The sequence below is a fragment of the Xyrauchen texanus genome, chromosome 3 (genome assembly GCF_025860055.1).
Source record: "Xyrauchen texanus isolate HMW12.3.18 chromosome 3, RBS_HiC_50CHRs, whole genome shotgun sequence".
Taxonomy (NCBI): domain Eukaryota; kingdom Metazoa; phylum Chordata; class Actinopteri; order Cypriniformes; family Catostomidae; genus Xyrauchen; species Xyrauchen texanus.
Window position 1 is genome coordinate 53170838 of NC_068278.1, and position 21067 is coordinate 53191904.

Sequence of the window (21067 nt, forward strand, 5' to 3'; positions counted from 1 at the left end):
ATTATCTATAACCTTTCCTTACATGTTTATCAGTAATGGAAGCAGTGAGTGCCAATTATATTTAATGTATTAAATTCAGAAAACAAGAGGTCGTCATTTTGTCTTCTGTAAGTTTTGCTGTTCCACATTATAGTATGCTTTCTGAATGTTTTTATTATTATTATTATTTTGAAATCTCTTTCATGATTCCATACCTATCATAGTACTTCAGGAGACATGGATTAAACCACTCGAGTCTTATAGTTTACCTTTATGCTGCCTTTATGTGCTTTTTGGAGCTTCAACATTTTGGTACCCATTCACTTGCATTGTATGGACCTACAGAGCTCAGATGTTATTTAAAAAAACTTTGTTTGTGTTCTTCAGTAGAAAGAAAGTCATACACTTCTGGAACGGCATGAGGGTGAGTAAATAATGAGAGAATTTTCATTTTTAGGTAAACACTCCCATTAAACCCAACAAAATTTATTTGATTAATTATATAAATGAAAACATATAAAACACAAATAAACTGACCACAAACTGATATTTCTATAAATAAAATACCTTTTCACGTGAAGACAGTTCAACCTTTCATTAGCTGAACCTTGCCTTAAATTGCATCATCTACAGTATTTTGTAAGTCGCATTAGATAAAAGCGTATGCTAAATGATTAAATACTCAATACAGTTTGAAAGATAAACCTCATAGTCTCCTGAAATAAAATACATTTGGTTCTTCCTCACTGTGCACTTTTCTCTTATCAGGTTGCTTTTATAATGAATATGAAATCAGAGAGGCTCTCTTTTGTGACAATGATCACAGCACAGAAGGCTTATCGGAGTCATGTGACCCCCTTTAATTACAACAAATATTTCAGCCTATTTTTAAGGTTTACACATTTCAATTTCCAAACAAAATTCCATCTGTTTTAATTGTGTAATGTTTAAAAAAAATTATAAACCTTTAAATGCATGGGTATTTCACCAAATATTTTTACATATTCGGCTCTTTATAGATCCAAAACATACACTCGCTGAGCACTTTATTAGGAACACTATGATCCTAATAAAGAGCCCTATGTGGTCTTCTGCTGTTGTAGCCCATCCACCTCAAGGTTCGACGTGTTGTGCTTTCTGAGATGCTATTCTGCTCATTACAATTGTACAGAGTGGTCATCTGAGTTACTGTAGCCGTTCTGTCAGCTCGAACCAGTCTGCACATTCTATGTTGACCTTTAAAATATTTTCAAGTCAATTAGAAAATAATAGATTAAAATATGTCATGATATATTTTGATGTTTTATTTTTCATATATCAAAGAGAAAATGCAACAAAACAGGATTAATTACTTGCACATTGAAATTTTCTGAGATGCAACTGGCATACACATATTGAGCTACACATAAGTTACACATACACTCACCTAAAGGATTATTAGGAACACCTGTTCAATTTCTCATTAATGCAATTATCTAATCAACCAATCACATGGCAGTTGCTTCAATGCATTTAGGGGTGTGGTCCTGGTCAAGACAATCTCCTGAACTCCAAACTGAATGTCAGAATGGGAAAGAAAGGTGATTTAAGCAATTTTGAGCGTGGCATGGTTGTTGGTGCCAGACGGGCCGGTCTGAGTATTTCACAATCTGCTCAGTTACTGGGATTTTCATGCACAACCATTTCTAGGGTTTACAAAGAATGGTGTGAAAAGGGAAAAACATCCAGTATGCGGCAGTCCTGTGGGCGAAAATGCCTTGTTGATGCTAGAGGTCAGAGGAGAATGGGCAGACTGATTCAAGCTGATAGAAGAGCAGCTTTGCCTGAAATAACCACTCGTTACAACCGAGGTATGCAGCAAAGCATTTGTGAAGCCACAACACGCACAACCTTGAGGCGGATGGGCTACAACAGCAGAAGACCCCACCGGGTACCACTCATCTCCACTACAAATAGGAAAAAGAGGCTACAATTTGCAAGAGCTCACCAAAATTGGACAGTTGAAGACTGGAAAAATGTTGCCTGGTCTGATGAGTCTCGATTTCTGTTGAGACATTCAGATGGTAGAGTCAGAATTTGGCGTAAACAGAATGAGAACATGGATCCATCATGCCTTGTTACCACTGTGCAGGCTGGTGGTGGTGGTGTAATGGTGTAGGAGATGTTTTCTTGGCACACTTTAGGCCCCTTAGTGCCAATTGGGCATCGTTTAAATGCCACGGCCTACCTGAGCATTGTTTCTGACCCTTTATGGCCACCATGTACCCATCCTCTGATGGCTACTTCCAGCAGGATAATGCACCATGTCACAAAGCTCGAATCATTTCAGATTGGTTTCTTGAACATGACAATGAGTTCACTGTACTAAAATGGCCCCCACAGTCACCAGATCTCAACCCAATAGAGCATCTTTGGGATGTGGTGGAACGGGAGCTTCGTGCCCTGGATGTGCATCCCACAAATCTCCATCAACTGCAAGATGCTATCCTATCAATATGGGCCAACATTTCTAAAGAATGCTTTCAGCACCTTGTTGAATCAATGCCACGTAGAATTAAGGCAGTTCTGAAGGCGAAAGGGGGTCAAACACAGTATTAGTATGGTGTTCCTAATAATCCTTTAGGTGAGTGTACACTACTGGTCAAAAGTTTAGGGTCACTTACTCATTCATTATTATTATTATTTTTCACATTTAAGGATAATAGTGAAGTCATTAAAACTATGGAAGAACAGAAATGGAACTATAGGAATTGTGTTGTGACAAAACAAAATCCTAAATAAATCAAAATGTTGTATTTTAGCATCTTCAAAGTAGCCACACTTTACATAGACTTAGAATTATGTCTCATTTAAGAATCAAATTGGTCTACGATGCACCATTTATATATATTTTTTAAATAGCTCAATTCATTTTGATGGAATTTTGTTATGAAATTGAAATGCATAAATATTTAAAAAACATAGTTGAGTAGCTTATTGTGATTGAAAACAGCCATATGCACAAGAAGGAGGGTGGATAAAACTATATTTCAATGCTTCTGGTGCTTGTCTAGAGGAAAAGGTGGGTGTTCTGTGTGACTGCTAGGAGCTTACAAGCCTAAATCAAAAGCTCCCATCCCCAAGTCTCACCCATGGCTTGGGTCTATGATATTTCTTCTCATGTTTTATTATCTGGCTTAGAAAAGTAACAGCAGATCTCTCCTTAACATGCCCCACGATTTGAGGTATCGTTAATCTATAAGGCCTATAGAACACAAAAAGGACAAGTTAGACATTTCTGTAGACAGCACAGGCAGGCAGAGTATAAATCTGAGCCTTGATATTCTGAGCCTTGATATTCTCAGATTGCAAGTTAAACCCATGACATGGTACATTTTAGAGTATAGCCGCAGGAACCCTGGCGGTGTTTTATCACACCCTGTCACGTGTGATCAAAATACTGAAGGCATATTTTGGGGGATTTTCTCACTTGTGAGTTGAGCTGTTTTATTATCTGTTTTAACAGGTTAATTACCTCTCTCACTCGCATAGGCTATGATAGATCAATCAGCTATTTCTACAACTAAAACGCAATATTACAACTTACATCTGCACAAATAGTCACGTGAACTTGAACGAAGTTCTGTGCCAGTCAGAATGCGTTGTGAATGCTGTTGTCCTAATTACGTGCTGCTTTGCAACTGTCTAAAACACTGCTAGGTTGACAGGGAGGGTAGAGTCACATGGGGTAACCTCCTCGTGGTCGCTATAATGTGGTTTTCGCTGTTGGTGGGGCGCGTGGTGAGTTATGCGTGGATGCCGCGGAGAATAGCGTGAAGCCTCCACATGCACTGTCTCTGCGGTAACGGGCTCAACAAGAGACATGATAAGATTCATCCTCCGACACCCAGTTTGAGGCGAGTCACTACGCCACCACGAGGACTTTAAAGCGCAATGGGAATCGGGCATTTCAATTTGGGGAGAAAAGGGGAGAAATTAAAATGTTAAAAAAAATTCCACATGAGCTGGTTTATAATTTGCAAACAATAAAAACGTTGTAAACAGCTGATCAACTTACAGTGTAAGGCTGGTCGCTAGCCATTGCCAGTTTGCTCGTTCCTGTTGCGCGTCTTCAATCTGGCAACCCGCGAGAGCTTGGAGTCTGGGGAGGAGAGGGCGGGGGAGTCAAATCTCTCCAATATTTTGAATTTGGACTGCAGTACCCATTTTAATCGCTTGATGTCAATGTTACATGTTGCTCCTTTAATATAAATTATATTTAAGTGCTATTATTTCGGGGTTTTCACAAAGATCATAACTCTAAATCTGATATTTGTAGAAATATTGAAATACATGTTATACATTATTTTTTAAATGTGTGAATAATTGGAGTGTGTATATTTGACTGACACGTTCTTGTACATTTTATAGCGGTTAAATAGTGTTATAGGGTGTTATAGTGCAATTTCAAATGGAAGAATCTGCTTTTTAGAGAGAACTAGCTAAATGAAATAAAAGACAATTAAATAATTCAGGGAAACTGTGTGATATGTTAGTTTTCAGCTAAAAAGAGGAGATAAAAGATTGATTGGCTAAGGAGAGTGAGAAAATGACAAGAGGAGGTTGAGGGGGTGTGTACAGAGCAAAAGGGAAACTGGAGAGTTGGGACAATTCATGCTGTGTTAGCATCCCTGGGCAACGCCATCAATACTGCATACAGCTGAGTTACTGGCAAGAGTCCCGCTGCTGCAAAATCTGAGAGAGTGAGAGAGAGAGAGAGAGAGAGAGAGAGAGAGAGAGAGAGCGCAATTCTTACAAACGCCTCTGCTTTCTGCCTACTACTTATGTGTGTGTGTGTGTGTGTGTGTGTGTGTGTGTGTGTGTGTGTGTGTGTGTGTGTGTGTGTGTGTGTGTGTGTGTGTGTGTGTGCGTGTGCGTGCGTGTGCGTGTGCATGAGTGTGTGTGGTGGGACTGTGCCTTGATCTTGGGCTACTGCAGTAAATTCGTTAGGAGGAGGCAATTCTCTTGAGGAGAGGGGAATAACGGGAATCCAGTTCTGGAGATAGCGATCAGAAAGGATACATACAGCAAAATGACACCTGGCTCATCACCTCTGGACTTATGCAGAAAACTGTGAGCAGATACACTAAAGCACACCTGATTTAGACACGACAAGGTGAGTAGAGATTATTAACTCTCAGTTTGGGAATGTTATGCAATACAGATTGTAATCTGTTAGTGATGGTCGTATAGACAGCACATGGAGCTATCGCTTATCAGATCGAAGGAACTTCTGCAGCAAGATAAGATAAATGCTCAGTAGGCTACATGTGAAATCTGAGGTTGAATGTTGTACCGGGCAGCTGTTTGGTCAAGTAAAGTAGAGCGATGCAGAATTCCATTGTTAGAATATAATTGTACATTATGGTCTCTCTCTCTGTCCCAGATGATGGATGAATTTAACTAAACTTAAGTTCTGTCCGTCTACGTCAGCTTCATTTTTACTTTATGACTCCCCCATTCAGGGTTCCCACAGTCATGGAAAACCTGGAAATATCAGCGAATATTTTGATTTTTTATTTAAAAAAAAAAAAAATTTAAATTGAGATTTCCAGGCCTGGAAAGATTGTGGGAATCTTAAAAAGTCATGGAAATTTTTGATAATTTTTTTTAGTTATGCTCCACTAACTTATAATATTTTTGGCTATAATTTGCTCTTTGTGAGTGCAATCTTTATAATAAAATCCTTAGTAATCACGAACATCTGGGAAAATAATGGAAATTTCTGTTGTCAATGTAAATGATGCTAGTTTTAGATTTTTTTTTCTAGTCTAGTTAGTCTATTAGTCTATAGCTTTAAAATTGAGATTTCATTTTTGTGATTGCAGTCTGTCAATTTCTTCTTAAATATAAAATGAATATCCAGTCATTACGAATGGCTAGAAAAATCATGGAAATTCATTGATCAAAATGTGTGAATCCTGTCCATATCTCTTATTCTATACCCTATATTGATTTTTACCTTTTAAAAGACACATTCAAAATTAGTACGTATTGACGATGTGAAGGGGGTATAAATATTGCTGTGCTGTACAGTAGAAGTAGCAATATCCTGATCTAAAAATCTTAATATAAAAAACCCAAATTGCAATGAGTCTGTATTCTGCCTAGTGTTTTGCATAAAAGCATCATTTTATAAATTACAACTAAAATATGATCAAATAGTTCAAACAACTTTTTCCTTCAGGGGTGAGGTGAATGTGTAAATAACATGAAGAATCATGAGTATGTGCAAGAATCATGAGTATGTGCCTTAACCCGCCATGTACTAAAGGTTAGCGTCTAAATTCCACAATCAGATCAACAATGAACTCTAGTGAACTCATGATTATGAAAAATACTTGCACTGAGTCACACTGCCTCCAACTAAACTCATGGAGCAGGTGTAACACATCAAATATTAAAGGATGTAGGAATATTTTAGCGAAATGTCTTTAACAAAAGGGGAATAAAGAGGAAAGATAGGCTTGACTGTTTCTTTCTTGCAGACCTCTTAATGAGGAATCTGATTAGCTGAAAGCCAACATTTGAATTTCATTTGCACTGTAATAATCCTGTGGCATCTTGGAGCGATAAACTAAAGTCAAGCAAAAGCCTCTTTCCATTGCACTACAACTCAAGACTGCTTTTTAAATTTGGGAACATTTTATTGCTCAGAGGTAGCCCAGGAGACTTTAACTGAGTTCTCAATTATGTCTCGTTTAAGTATCAAATTGGTCTATGATGATCCATGGGAGATTTAAATATGAACTCAAATGAAACAGCTGTAAAAGTAGTCATTTTATTGTAACTAGTTGTGCAAGCATGCTTATACATTAAAGCAAGATGCAAAAAGTTTCCATGGAAGTGATGGCCAACTGGGCAGAAATAACAATAATAAAAAATTCCATTCGAAGAAATGAGATCTACTAAAGTATTAAGATTCGATGAATCATGATGCATCAATAATAATAATCAGGATATATCAGAACATATCATAAATTAATAGCAGGAGCTATCAACATGCTGTTTCATTACTTGGTTTATCCAAGTACAAACACATCGTTGTTGTTTGCAAGTGTCACCTACAACCGATTCAAACTAAATACAGCAACTGCTTATGGTACAAAGTAGAACAAGGCTCCCCTGACTGAAGGTACGTGCAAATACTCTGAGCATGTTCTGGTATAAACAATCAAATAATACCCTGATGCTATGCCTGTATTCTTCCAACATGTTGATCAAACAGCTGAGCTGCAATGCAACCAGTGGCTGCCCTGTTGCTTCATTCTTAACCCTAGAGAAAGAACAGCAAATGGAAACAGGGTGGAGATTGTCAAAGATTAAGTGCAGTTCCGCCTTGTTGTAAGTGTTCGCATACTGATATATCTTCCTTCAATCAGGCCACTCTTTATCTTCTTTAGATCAGGGCAAGTGACCTAATGTTTAACTTAGAAGCCACTTTTTCCCTTGGGGACTGTTGTGGGCAAGATAACATCTAAGATCTGCTCATTGCTTTGACTCTGCTGTCCACTGTTTGTGTGTCCAGTTGACCTCAAGGAATTTTTACTTATTGGTCAATGGACGTAATATAATATTTTGGACTGCCAGTCATGTTTACACTCAATATAATGTAATAATGTCAAATCATGGGTCTGGGTATGACATAAGGGTTTTAATTAATTAAAATTTATTGGGGTATTTTTTAAGGCGTCGTTGCTCTGTTCTCTAACCGTAGCAGTAAGAATTTTAAGGCTGCATTCTACCTTTTGTTGGCCAAATTCTAAGGCAGTGTTGCATGTAAACTTCGTGGAAAAGGCAAAAAAGGATTAACAGGTCGGAGCTGTTAGCTAGCAGTTAGTGATTGAGCCTTGATGCACATATGGGAAATGTGAGTTTGAACCAACCAGCTCCTAGGTGAATCACACCATTTCAAACTCACGCATTCAAGCGCAGCTGTTTTTACTGTATATAATTACATTTACATTTACATTTATGCATTTGGCAGATGCTTTTATCCAAAGCGACTTACAGAGCCCTTATTACAGGGACAATCCCCCTGGAGCAACCTGGAGTTAAGTGCCTTGCTCAAGGACACAATGGTGCTGGTGGTATAGTGGTCTAAAGCACATAACTGGTAATCTGGTAATCAGAAGGACGCTGGTTTGAGCCCCACAGCCACCACCATTGTGTCCTTGAGCAAGGCACTTAACTCCAGGTTGCTCCGGGGGGATTGTCCCTGTAATAAGTGCACTGTAAGTCGCTTTGGATAAAAGCATCTGCCAAATGCATAAATGTAAATGTAAATGTAAATGGTGGCTGTGGGATCGCACCAGAGACCTTCTGATTAACAGTTATGCGCTTTAGCCCACTACGCCACCACCACTCCAAATATAATCGCTGTTTAAATAACACTATCATTCATTTACTTTGAAGAATAGCGTCATCTCCTATCTGATATGTTTGCATCGGCTCTATTGCAATTGCTTTCCCCTGTGGTGAACACGGAATCACGTTGCATCAGACCTGGGTTTCGAGTCCCACTGCGAAACCAGGAAGTAATCGTGTTTGCTTAATCAGTGACAAGCGTGATTCAGAGATTGCATTTTCCCCTCTAACATTACATTTTTATTCCACTGATGGTTAGGTTTAGGTTTGGTGTTTAAGTTGGGGGGTACAGTTTATAAAATGTTATCTGTATTAGATCTTGTATAGCTGAAAACAATGTCCCTCCTTGGACATTTACACCTGGAAAATGGAGCTCACATGTGTCCATATGCTTAACGTACCGATTTGGCCCCTGGGGGCAGTGTTTCGAATTTCATTAAGTACAAACCGATTTCAGATAAAGAAAAGTCAACCAACTGTTTTCGATTTCACTGTGAGATCAGTTTGTATAAACTACAATCCCATTAAACACTGGGAATGACATAATTAAATAAAACAATTATTTAATTTTGATTTAAAGTTGTTGATTGTAATTACTGAAACAATATATTTCAATTTTATTTAAAAAAATCAGATATACTGCAAATATAAGTAGTTTGAATGTGTTTGGAGACTAATTCAGGTGTGGTTGGTTGCTGCAGAGCTCGTTTGGCGAGATTTATTGGCTGAAATGCTCTGAATTGTGGATTGTTTTCCTTCAGGGTAGCATAGTTGGAATTGTCTTACATTTTCAAACTATCTGAATGAACATTCTATCATGAACAAATGTGAAAATGTTCTTCTTAATGAAAGTTATTCTAAAGTGTTATTGAGAAAATTTGACACTCACGTGTCAGCCAGTCCAGATGATAAACCATCCGTATGTGTGTGTGTGTGTTGGTGTGTGGGGGTGTTGTGGGTGTGGAAAGTATTCTCTCAAAACCAATTTTGTTGGATGACAATTAGGGGTTGATGTTCACTTCTTGGCAGAAGAACAGAAGGATGGCTGACAGCAAGGAGTGATTATACAGTAGGTGATTGTGTTTTGCCTGTCATATAGTGCTTATGTGGATAAGAGCAGCACAATCAGCGAGTGCTCACTGTTTGGACAGTTTTGCTTGTGTAGGTTGTCTCCCTAAGGCTTTCGGCAAGAGAGAAAATGCTTTTGCAGGCTATTTCTTTGGAACGGAGTTACTAGTTTAATACAATTGAATGGGTTCAGATTGCTGGTAAGATTTGCTGTTACACTGCAGTGTTGTGAGTATGGTGAGGAGAGCAGCAACTGTCAAACCAATTTGCACTGTAAAGATAGGAACAGTACGAGAAACCTGAACATTCTCATAGAGAGATTTTATTGCTCAAAAGTTACTCTTTCATAGCTCTTGAGACTTGAGATGGAATTTTCATTTATGTGTCATGTAAGTCTCAACTTTGTCTTAGATGTTTTTGTTTATGAGAATTCATATTTTATGTTAAAATGTATACATTTATAATCTATAAGAGAAAGTGTATATTTTAGGTCACTATTTCTTTTTTTCTAGTTTTTCCACTATTTTGTATCAAATTTTGCTTTCATATACACCAAAATGATCCTGTGTTTTACAAATGACTTTTGTGTGATCTTGTGTGATCAATTACAAATATTACATGCAATCTCTTTATTAATATGAGGTTATAAAATTGCATGCATAATAATGATAAAATAATCAACAAAATGCTGTTTAAAATAGTTTTAGATGAAGTATAGCATGTCATACTGCAGGACATATAAATAGCATCATTAAATGCAGATAATTTGGTTTCGGATGAATTTGATGAGAAAAAGCATATCGAAATCTCTGAGTTTTGAGTGTAGAATTTGGTATATTGGCCAATCTGAGAACTACACTTTCAGTCAAAGTCTCCATTTGCCCTCGATTTCAACTCATTGCTGTCTAGGAGAAATAATTGAGACATAAAGAGGATCTTGTTTGTGATTTATTTTTTTAGGATTTAAAATGTGGAAAAAATGCACTGGCTCTTTTGCCCTATACTGTACATTACACATATGCTACAGAAAACAGGAATGATTAAAATCCCAAGTATCCCCACATATTGGGCACTTGTTCCCAATTTCAAACTTTTGAAATAGAAGTTCTTCCAAATGTTTTTTTTCCCTCTGTTACTCTATAGCAGGATCCTGCATGTTTGTTCCCACCTAAACCAGTTGAGACAGCCTGTTTACAACAACTTTTTGCCCGGTTTTAGGACAGACCTTACAGGAAATGAGAGGGAGACCTGCATGAAGTGTTGTGAAGGCTAAAGATCTGATTAACCTACTTTAGTGAAAAATAAGTTAGGAGTACTAATCAGTAAGGAGTATTGTGACACACACAAATAGTAAGTTAGTAGATTAGTTAAAGCTAATTAACATGCCTAGATCATATTTCACCCCAAAATCACAAGAAAGAAGCAAGAATTTAAATTGTGCAAAAATAATGCCTTTTTTAGGACCATACATTTAAAAAAATATATAATTTTTAATGTCAGTTAAGGCTCCTACGGCCGTATGATTTCCGCAATGCAGAAAATACAGAATGAATCACAGAATCCAGTCATAAAAATGGAAGTAACCATAAAATTTGATGCATAACCATAAAATGATGTCAAACGGAATTTTACATATTTGGGATAAAATGAATGTATGAATGCAAAATTAACCAAATAAAAATTGAGATATGTCCTAGTGTGATGATTAAAGCACAAAAGGCTGGGATTTACCAAAATACAGTCTGCATGTGATGCATGCTTCAAAATGAATGTGTGAAGCCAGCCACTCATACACACGGCACTCTGTGTTTGTATGTAGAAGACAAAGAGCAGCAGAGCGTGACTGTATTCACCATGAAGCGCACAGCACATGCAGAATTTATATTTAATAATATACCATTTTATATAATTAAATCAAAGATTTTGGCATTTTAATAATCCAGAGGGGAGTAGCTGTCATCAAAAACATACAAATTGAAAATTCTTTATTCGGTTTCCCATCAAAATAAAAGCTCAATTTAACTAGACGCGTGGAATTACAAAAAAATGCAACAGAATATATAATTCTACTGTATAGTATTAGTGAAATGTAATATACAATGTAGCAATAATACCTTATAATAATATATAATTAAAAATGCATTATTTTTTAATTGAATATAAACCAATATATTTGAGTTCAGGAGAGTCTGTGCTATCAGTAAAGGCACAAAGGGAACATTTGACGTACGGAGTCATGAGACCAAACAACATGGCATCGATCACAGCAGAGTGTGTGTTTGGTTAAAACACCAACAAAACTACATCTTGTAAGAAGCCTAAGTAGGTTTTTACATTTCACATGTTTGAGTCAAAAGATTAGAGTGTGGTTTCATTCGATATCCCATTTTAAATATCTGAGCGATTTATCACAAAACACAAGTTTCACAGTTTCAGTTAAAATATCCTATATTCACTATGCATTATCAAATTGAGAATTAATGGATGCATCCAAATGCTCAAAAATGTTGCTTTCAGAGGCTGTATACGGAGTTAGGTTGAAAATAAGTTGCATTTCAAACTGTTCTGAGATCAGTACAGACAGACAGCACACTGGAGGTTAAGTCATTCACTAAATAGGGAGCAAGGGAGCATCCTATATCTCTTTATATAGCTAAGTGCATTCAATCCAAACTTCCTATCTAAAGTTAAGTTTCAGGCTGCAGATGACCACTCAACATGTTTGGCAGACATGGGACTATGTAAATCAGTACTTAAGATTCAGAATTTATAATGTGTAATTATATTTTAACATGGTTGCCAGAGATTGGAGGATGCTGGCCAATACTTTGAATCAGAATTATGCTAATATCTGATGTAATGTCTGTAATGTCTCAAAAAAATGAATAACCAACACTTCTGGAAACATAACAAACAATTTGATAATAAAATAAAATCAGAATTTCTATAGCTTGGCATTTTTTAAAATTCCACAACTTAGTCCTGCTGTCCACATGTGGACATACATTTTTAGGAAAACTATTTGGTCTAATTTGTGTGTGTGTGTGTGTGTGTGTGTTTCTTAGGGGCTACTAGTTACAAATCAAAAAGGGGAAAGGAAAATGCACACAGCAGGCACGCTTGGGTCTCAGGAGGTTAAAGCATGTTCACAATAACCAGCAAAAAAAATTTTTTTTTGAAGCAGCCTCTTTTTAATGCTACACTTTATACTCTGTGAGAGTGATGTTAAAAAGAAACTTGCTCGCCACTTAAATTATATTCTTGTCCATTGTGAATATTCAGTGTAGCTGTGTAAAAACACCACCCTCACATGGGTCACTGCTAAACCAAGCAACTTTCTATTGGTCAACGTGGTGAATTCGCCTGTCAGAGTTCACCAAAATTTAATCGAAGAGGAATTCTTCACCACTGGTAGTCTATTGCGCAAGATTCTAATTGCAATGACTGTATTTTGCCTGTTGAATTTTGCAGAGTGAAGTAAATTTGTCCGTGCCTTAATGCCTTAATGCTCTGCTGTGCAGCACTGTATTTGTCAAAATAATAAAAAAAAAAAAAAAATTACAATGTTGTGTTTTGGATTGTGCTGTAAAGATCTGCATAGACGCACTTCAGTTGATAAAAATAATGCAATGGTATGTTGAAAATTATTTGTATGTTTTTATTTGATTCAAATTCTATTTGATTAGATAGTTTTGATGACATAATTCAATTAACTTTAAAACATGGAATTCAAGAAAAATACAATGGAATTTTGAAAATGATTCAAACAAATTTCATAAAGCCCTAGCCTCCTAACCCCTATATACAATCCTCATATACAAAACTATATATTATTAAAATATATAATCATGGTAGGATACGTTGTACAGCCTTTATGCTGAAATAATGAAAGATTGTTAATGGGTTAAAATAAAATAAGTAAATATTTAAATAAACAAAACAAAACTCCTGGTATTGCAGTATTTTTTTTTTAACTGTAATTAAAAATTAAACCACATTACAGTAATGAAATCACTATTGAAAATAGTGTAAATTATAATAACATTTTTAAATATGTATGTAAAAGTACATTTATATTATTTCTGTTAAAATCTTTGTAAACACTGCTTTTAAATGGTACTATATAAATAAATATTTACTCAGTTATGCATTACAGTGAGTTTTTGGGGATATGCGTTTGCAGTAATTATCATGAAAATTATGTGATCGTGGCAAAAAAAAATCAAACAATTTTGTGGTCCTAAAAAAGGGTTTATTTTCTACATGCAACAATTTATATTGATTTTGAAGTGAAATGTGACATGTTTTCACCTGAGAAGACTATTAGTGGAGCAGTTCTGCTTTTAATAAGGTTTCTGTTTAAGTGAGATACGGTATATAATGTTAAGTGTAATGGATATGATTATTAAGTAAAAAGGAGGGACAGAGGGTTGAAATGAGAGAGAGAGAAAAGTAAAATAATTTTTATTAAACCCATAAACCACAATGCTTTGTACAAAGCTTTGAAGAGATTCACAGTTGCTATGGAGATTTTCATAAATTCTTCAGGAATATCAGAAATGGCTCTTTTCTGACAACAGGACGAGGTAGGGGGCCTGTAGCTATTTTTTTTTACTGGCACTCCTTTTTGTTAAGATGCTTTTGGGCTTGTTAAGAGGATGTATTTGTCATACTGTTGTGTTCACAATGGACAAGCAATGTACTGCAGTGGAAAGCTCCTCTAATAAAGGAATGGAGAAGAAGGAGAGGAGAGGAGAGTTTAGTGCTAAGAGGGTAACAGGATTATTTCTGTTCCACTTAAATAATATTTCACCTTTTAATGATCATTTTAGCTATGGTTTTAAAACTTGCACCAAAACTAACAGATCATCAGTCAATCTTTTTAATTTTAGCAGCAAGCAATACTTGGGCTTTAAAGGTTCCCAAGGTTTTGTTTGTGGAACATTTCCTGCCCTTAATCAAGGCAAACTTTTGTTTTTTACTCACCACTTCACAGACCTTTGTGTGTGATGTGAATATCAAGTGGCTCTTGAGCAGAGACACTGAAAAGATGCTGAAGCTAAATAAGCTCATCTTATATCAAGCTGAAATCAGGGATTTTCATTCTGAAGTCAGTACTCCAAAAAAGAAAACAAACAAACAAACAAAAAAAAAACATTGAAGATAATCTGAGAGTAATTGAAGGTTGTGAAACAAGCACTTCGGAAGTCTTGGTGAAAGTAAAGCTAGTAGAGTCATGTATGTCAGATGAAGGTAATGGTTTACTCTGGAATAAGTTTTTGAGTGGAAAATCAATAGCAATTAGGGTTGTTGTGTTTAAGATGTGTGCACATGCATACTGAATGTAAACACACTTGTGTGCTTCGCACGCACGCATTTTCTCACACATTTTCTTCACGGCGTAGAAATATCTAAAGAAGATTCAATTACTTTAAATAAAATAATATATATATATTTATATAAAACGATGAGCCAAAACATGACAGGTGAAGCGAACAACGTCTCCTAACAAGGCAACATGTCATGGTCTTGGTAGATTAGATGGTAAGCGAACAATTAGTTCTCATAGTCAACATGTTGAATGCAGGAGAAATGGGCAGGAGTAAAGACCTGAGTGCCTTTGACAAGGACCAAATTGTTATGATCAGATGACTGGGTCAGAGCATCTCTGAAACGGCAAGGCGTTGTGCTCCTGGTCAGCTGTGCTGAGTACCTACCGACAGTGGTCCGAGGCGCCCAAGGTTCATCGATGAGCGAGGGAAATGAAGGCTATCCCATTTGTCTGAAGCGACAGGTCTACTGTCACAGAAAATTGTATTGATGGTTACGGGAGGAATGTGTCATAACACACAGTGCATCGCACCCTGCTGCGTATGGGGCTACATAGCCGCAGGCCAGTCAGAGTACCCATGATGACCCTTGTCCACCATCGAAAGTGCATACAATGGGCACACGAGCATCGAAACTGGACCTTGGAACAGTGGAAAAAGGTTGCCTGGTCTGATGAGTCACATTTTCTTTTACATCACGTGGACGGCTGTGTACATGTGTGCCATTTACCTGGGGAATTGATGGGACTACGATGCCCTGTGGAAAGCCGGTAGAGGAAGTGTGATGCTCTGGGCAATGTTCTGCTGGGAAAAATTGGTCCGGCCATTCATGTGGATGTCAATTTCACTCGTGCCACCTACCTAAACATTATTGCAGACCAGGTACACCCCTTCATGGCAATGGTATTGCCTGATGGCATGGCCTGATTTAGCAGGATAAAGCACCCTGCCACACTGCACGCATTGTTCGGGAATGGTTTGAGGAACATGATGAAGGCTTCAAGGTGTTGCCCTGGTCTCTGAATTCCCCAGATTTCAATCCGATTGAGCATCTGTGTGATGTGCTGGACTAACATGCCCGATCCACGGTGGCTTCACCTCGCAGCTTACTGGAATTGAGGATCTGCTCCTAATGTCTTGGTGCCAGATACTACAGGTGGGGTCTTGTGGGGTCCAGGGGTCATGTAGAGCCCATACCTCGGTGTGTCGGTGCTGTTTTGGTGGCATGTGGAGGACGAAAAGCATATTAGGCAGGTGGTCGTAATGTTTTGGCTCATCAATATTCTGTGTGTATATATACACACAAAAATAAATGAAATAATTTCATGTAATTACATTTTTTAAGTAAATATATACAAATGATGTACTTTATATATAAATCCACATTTCTCTATCACACACACACACACACACATATTCGTGTTTGACTATCTACCAAAAGTACATTTTGACTTGATAGTTCCTTCTACTATTACTCACAGTGCTTCTAATTTGTCTGTTTTTAAGGAGGTAGTTGCATAATATTCAACTCTCTTATGATGATTAAAGGATCAAGGGCACTCCACCCAAAACCTATTTGCAATAAATTGATAGCAAGATGCTATGAACCGCCTGACCTTAATGTTGCATTCTGTTAACTGGCACATTTCCTGTCATGAAACCTTTACAGTGTTTGCATTAGATTAGACTTGACAACAATGCTGAGGAGGACACATACAAATCTGAAGAATGTCCGTGCAATAATCATATTACTGTCTGTTCAAGATAATGTCACTGCAGCAGATAGACAGTGATAGCGAGATAATGAATTATGATTGGGCATGATCTAAAAAGTGCTGCTGCCAACTTTGTACTTTTAAACTCCCTAGCTCCACAAAGAACTTAATATTTTACACATTTATGCCAAATATTTCCATAGGGGAATTTATTTTTTAATGATAACTTATAAACCTTTAAAGAAAGACAAATCACATGGTTGTTAATCAATGTTATATGCTTCTGTAGAAGTCATCAATCCACATTATTTCAACATAAACAAAAATTGTAATAGCAGAATTTGTGGTGAATAACTATGCTACCCATGAAACCTTCAGAGAATGATCCACCAATAAGAGCATCGTGGCAAACAAAGCGCACCAACAGAACTGCCCAACGACTGCCCACTAATATGACACAGACTCTTAGGTGTGAACAGCTCTCTTGAGGTGATTCTAGCATCTTTATTGGGTTAAGGTCTGGGCTCTGACTGGGTCACTCCAAAAGGTGGATTTTCTTTTTTTTTTTTTAAGCCATTCTGTAGTGGATACATTTTGGTGTTTAGGGTAATTTTCCTGCTGCATCACCCAACTTCTACTGAGCTTAGTATGCGCAAAGCCACCCTCACATTATCCTGTAGGATATCTTAATAAACTTTGGAATTACGTTTTTCCTTGATCATGGCAAGCGTTCCAGATCCGGAAACAGCAAAGCAGCCCCAAATCATGATGCTCCCTCCACTGTACTTTACCGTTGGGATGATGTTTTCATGTTTGGATGCGGTGCCCTTTTTATACCATACGTAGTGCTGCATGTTCTTCCAAACATTTCAACCTTAGTTTCATCAGTCCACAAAAATTTTTCCCAGTATAGTTGTGGACTGTGAAGGTGGTGTTTGTCAAACTTCAGGAGCACAGCTATGTTTTTGTTGGAAAGCAGCAGCTTCCTTTATGGTGTCCTGCCATGTACACTATGCCTGTTTAATATTTTCCATATATTAGACTCATGAACAGAGATGTTAAACAGTTCCAAGGATTTTTTCAAGTCTTAAGCTGTCACTCTAGGGTTCTTTTTACCTAAATGAGCATTCTGCAGTGTGCCTGTTGAGTCATCTTGGCTGGATGGCCACTTCTAGGGAGAGTAGCCACAGTACTAATTTGTCTCCATTTATATACAATTTGTCTAACTGTGGTCAGATGAATATCTAAGCTCTTCAAGATAACTTTGTAACCCTTTCCAGCTTTATGCAAAGCAAAAATTCTCCATCGTAGGTCTTCTGAGATCTCTCTTTTTCAGCAGGTGCTTCTTGTGAATAGCAAACTCAAACTTTTGAGTGCTTTTTATAAGTCAAAATAGCTTTAACCCACTCTTCCATGCTTGTTTCCGAATTTGGATGCCAGGTTTGCCAACTCCTGACTCTTAATCGGTACCAACGTGTTTGCGTGACACACCTGCATCTTAGCTAAATCAGAGCTGAGCTGCGCAAAACAGCGCTGGATATTTGGACAGTGGAAATTTACCTACAATCAACTGAAACAAAAGTCTGTCTTTTTGAGAGGTAACTTTGAGAAATGGTCTTGGTTACTGTTGTAACCTCTGTTCCCTGATGGAGGGAACAAGATGTTGTGTCGATGTAGTGACACTAGGGGTCGCACTTGGGAGCCACAAACACCTCTGATATTTTAGAAAAGGCCAATAAAAATTGTCGAGTGTAATTTGCATGCCACCCCCGGACATATGGGTATAAAAGGAGCCGGCTTGCAACCACTCATTCAGGTTTGGGCTGAGGTGCCGAGACAGAGTCCTGGCCATTTCAGCGGGTAGTTCAGTGTTGTGGCAAGAGGGACATAATGTCTCATTCCCTCCATCAGGAAACAGAGGTTACAACAGTAACCAAGATGTTCCCTATCTGTCACTCACTTGACGTTGTGTAAATGTAGTGACACTAGGGGTCCCTATTCAAAATGCCTCAAACAGCTGAACTATGTTACATGGACTGGCGGTGCAGGTACAGGCAGGCCACTGCATGGGCTGAGGAGGAAGGACATCCAGGGTTCACCGGTCTCGGGAACTCACATGGGGGGAAAAGCGCACGGCTTCCCCTCAGGGAGTGGAAAGGTGATGTGTGTAAGCAGTACACCAGGCCAGCTGCTCGCCACTTACCTGTTCGCACTTGCAAACACACAGCACGAAACTGGCTCAACCTGGAGATAATAAAACCTTGCGAAGGTATTGGGTGTCGCCCAGCCCGCTGCTCTACAGATGTCTGCTAGAGAGGCGGATTCACCAAGGCCCAGGAGGATGTTACACTCCTAGTGGAGTGTGCTCGTACTCCCAGGGGGGACAGCATGCCCTGAGCCTGATATGCCAAGTTGATGACATCCACGATCCAGTGGGACATCCTCTGTTTTTTTCACAATTATCAGTTTGCAATACTAAAACATCTGAAATTTTAAAACAATCTCACCTAAATTGTCATGGATGCAGAGACAGGACCCAATCACAGAGTTCAAAAAGCAGGGATTTATTAAATACAAAAATAAATGGAAAAAACGTAACCAGAACTTAAACATTAACTAACCCGTAGGGAAAAAAGTTGTTCAGGCTGCGGCAGAGGGTAACGGAAACGGGCTGGACTGGAAAACGGGGCAAACAAACAGGACCGACTGGACGGGCAACAGGACCGACTGGAACAAGACCATTCGACAGGACCGACTAGAATATACACAAGACACAAAAGAAGAACTGACACTGGACAGCACACACGAGGAGACTAAAACAGGGAGAAAAATACTATATAATATTATAAACGCTATAATATTCTCATTCTTGGTGGGGCACGTGGTGAGTGGCGCGTGGATACCACGGTGGATGCCACGGTGGATGCCTCGGTGGATGCCACGGTGGATGCCACGGTGGATGCCTCGGTGGATGCCACGGTGGATGCCACGGTGGATGCCACGGTGGATGCCACGGTGGATGCCGTGAAGCGGAGGCTCATGCACTATGTCTCCGTGGCACTCAACAAGCCACGTGATAAGATGCGAGAGTGGACACTCTCAGACGCCGAGGCAGCTGGGATTCGTCTACATGTTAAAATGAATTAAATAGTTTGGGAATTATAATAATATAATAATATAATAATATAATAGTTATATTATATTGTAATATTATTATTATTATTGTAATAATTATATTATTACAATCTCATAATATAATAATAATCCCAAGCCCATGTTCATGATATCCATTACAGATGAATGACGTTTTTAAGACAGTGATGTCTGAAGGATCATAGATCATGCGCATTAAGAAATGGTTTTTGTCTTGCTCTTTACGCACCAAGATTTGACCAGATTCTTTGAAACTTTTAACTATATTGTGCACTGAATTGCCCAAATTCCTTCCAATTTGTCTTTGGGGAACATTGTTCTCAAAGTGCTGAAGTATTTGCTGAAGCATCTGTTGGCAAATTGACAAGTCTTGTAGCAGCCATATCACCCTGCAGCTCTTACCTGGTTGCCCACTATAGCTAAGCAGGGTTGAGCCTGGCCAGTACCTGGATGGGAGACCTCCTGGGGAAAACCAAGATTGCTGCTGGAAGTGGTATTAGGCCAGCAGGGGGTGCTCACCCTGTGGTCTGTGTGGGTCCTAATGCCCCAGTATAGTGACGGGGACATTATACTGTAAAAAAAAGCACTGTCTTTCGGATGAGACGTTAAACTGAGGTCCTGACTCTCTGTGGTCATTAAAAATCCTAGGGCCCTTCTTGTAAAGAGTAGGGGTGTAATCCTGGTGTCCTAGCCAAATTCCCCCCCATTGGCCCCTATATATCATGGCCTCCTAATAATCTCCATCCCTGAATTGGCTACATCACTCTACCATCTCCTCTCCGCCAATAGCTAGCAGGTCATGTTTGTAAATGTGAAGTGGTTCTCAAACAGTTTACCTGGATAAATAAAGGTTAAATAAAATAAAAATAAAAAAGTCTCGAATGATCCTTGCTCTTGAAGGACTAGGCTGTTTTTGGAGGCTCCTTATATACTATGACACGATTGCCTCACCTGTTTAACAGGTGAGGCAATCTGTTTAACATCTCCTGTTTCAAATCACCTTTTATTTCAACTCGTCAAATTGTTATTAGTCTTAAATTGCCCCTATCTCAACTTTTTTGTAGCCACCACCATTGTGTCCTTGAGCAAGGCACTTAACTCCAGGTTGCTCCGGGGGGATTGTCCCTGTAATAAGTGCACTCACTGTAAGTCGCTTTGGATAAAAGCGTCTGCCAAATGCATAAATGTAAATGTAAATCTGATTTGAAATTAATGTACACTTTCAAAAATAACTGTGAAATTCACAAAGTAAAACATCATGGCATGTGTAGCTGTAGTGCTTTCAATATAGCAAAGGGTGAATATAATTTACACATCACATTATTAGCATTTTTCATACTGTCCCAACTTTTTGGGAAATGGGGTTGTAAATTAAGAAATTACTGAAATATATTAGGCCTACAATTGTTTTATAAT

At 38.2% G+C, this 21067-nt stretch overlaps 1 protein-coding gene across 2 annotated transcripts in view; it reads left to right on the forward strand.

The window, feature by feature from the left end:
* The first annotated feature begins 4904 nt into the window (after positions 1–4904).
* LOC127623374 (apoptosis-inducing factor 3) overlaps positions 4905–21067 on the forward strand; it is a 55439-nt gene continuing 39276 nt past the window's right edge. For both annotated transcript variants that reach the window (XM_052097817.1, XM_052097825.1), the window contains exon 1: positions 4905–5134. The gene's annotated coding sequence lies outside the window, so the exon portion shown is untranslated. The remainder of the gene's footprint in view (positions 5135–21067) is intronic.